Source organism: Physeter macrocephalus, chromosome 8 (genome assembly GCF_002837175.3).
Source record: "Physeter macrocephalus isolate SW-GA chromosome 8, ASM283717v5, whole genome shotgun sequence".
Lineage (NCBI taxonomy): Eukaryota > Metazoa > Chordata > Mammalia > Artiodactyla > Physeteridae > Physeter > Physeter macrocephalus.
This window is the reverse complement of record NC_041221.1, coordinates 33,598,575-33,600,822: the sequence shown is the minus strand read 5'-3', so window position 1 is coordinate 33,600,822 and position 2,248 is coordinate 33,598,575.

The following is a 2,248-nucleotide window of genomic DNA, read 5'->3' as shown; positions in this document are numbered from 1 at the left end:
CAACACTCTTTTTTTTTTTTTTGTGGTATGCGGGCCTCCCCCTGCTGTGGCCTCTCCCGTCGCGGGGCACAGGCTCCGGACGCGCAGGCTCAGCGGCCATGGCTCACGGGCCCAGCCGCTCCGCGGCACGTGGGATCCTCCCAGACCGGGGCGCGAACCCGGTTCCCCTGCATCGGCAGGCGGACGCGCAACCACTGCACCACCAGGGAAGCCCCGATCAACACTCTTAGTACACTATTATCACTACTGAAACACTACTCTTCAGAATATCGTAGAAATTTAACATTCAAAATCTTTTGGGTTTTGATTTAAAAGGGGTTTAAGTTTCAGGAACAATTTAGGAGAGCAGATATTCATTTATGAGAAAATAAATAATAAATCAAAACTGAATGATAACATGAGTAAAATGCTTTGAAAATATTTTATATTTATATTTCCAATTAACAAATTTACGGTATTATTATCTTTTTATGTTTGTCATATGAAATATATATATATTGTTATGTTAAATGTTTCAGGGAAATAATTATTGGGCTAATATTTACTTTGTATAAATTAACTAGCTATCCAATACTAGTTCACCATTTTCTATCCAAAATATTTAGGTCAAGGTATTTTTCAGAATTCAGTTTTAACTAATAAAATTAACAGAGTGTATATTTCATGTATTACAGAAAGCTCAAGTGAGGTCAAGAGCATAATTCAGAATCAAACACATTAATATGATTTTTAAAAGACTATTAATAGTATTATAGTTTATTTAATATTTACTTGTAGAATATGAAATTTATAAAAAATATCATGGGATAATTATAGACTATAGCTAGTTTAGTATATATCTAAGAGCAGTGTTTAATAAGTCGTATGATAAGCTAAATACCTGTACACATCTGTAAGTGCTAATTACCCTTGGGTATTTGAGGATCTTTGAGAAAAAGGTAAATCACTATTGCTCCGGACCTCACCATCTTGATCAAATCGAATTGGATATTTGATGATGAGAAAGATACAAGGTCCTTAATTATCAAAGCTGTGCGGTATAGTCTTTGTAAGGACCTCTTCCAGTGGCATCTGCCTGATTAACATGAATTTCTATCTAAGCAGCCTTAAGCCCAAAAATTACATGAGCACACATTTTTATCATGCAAAGATATTTCTTTTCAAATAGTTTACAATATCATGCTTATCATCACTGCTGTCATGATTCACTGCTACATTAAACCCCATGTTTAGCATTTTCACTCTCTCTCAAGAAATGCATAAGCAGTATTTCATATTCAATGTGTACCATGTTTTAGATGTCAGCTAGGTCTAACTTATTTTACACTTTCAGCTGATAAATGCTGACATACTTAGCAGGATTTTAAATGATTTTCTCATTAGCAACACAAAACTCTTTAAAGCCTTCACTTGAAAGTTCATTTTCAAACATCAATGAGTGCTAAAGTCTGTACTAGGCATTTGCTCTCAGAAGCCCACCACACCATGATTAGTAACTGGGTAAATGGCATTCTTTTTTTAAAAAATTTTTATTTTTAATTAAAATATTTTTTTTGACTATACCATGTGGCTTCAGGATCTTAGTTCCCCTAGCTTCCCGACCAGGGATGGAACCTAGGCCTTCTGCAGTGAAATCGTGGAGTCGTAACCATTGGACTGCCAGGGAATTCCCAAAAATGGCATTCTTAACAACTTTTATGAAGTCTTGGTCCAAGAAATCTCTTAATTGTAGCAAGGACAGAGTAATCTAACTGTAGCAAGCACACAGTAAAGCAAGCAATCGACCAAACAAAGTGGTTATATATGTTATTCATGGAGGACAAAAGTTCTTAGTCCTAAAGCTGTATAACAGGTTTACATTGGGTGGAAGTAACTGCTGAAAAGATTACATTTTGCAAAATTAGAAGATACTATGCAAGGCAGTTTCCCCGGAATAATAAAATTTTACACTTATTCTCACCCATCTTGCCTACAAATCATTTGTGCTACTGGTCAAATAAAGAGGTTAGAAAATATTTCATTTGTTATCCATGCCTTTATGTTTTCATAAATAAAAAAAAAAAATGCTCATCTAAAGTACATACACCTTTCAAATATCTCAGACGTTGGCTTTTCCTGAACATGAACTACAACTTTTTAATTTATGTGCCTGTAACATTTGCATCCCAGAACAATTATAGTGTGTTTAATGTCCTTAAATATTTGGTGATTTTTTTTCTCAGGAATTATTTGTTTTTGAAGAATACAG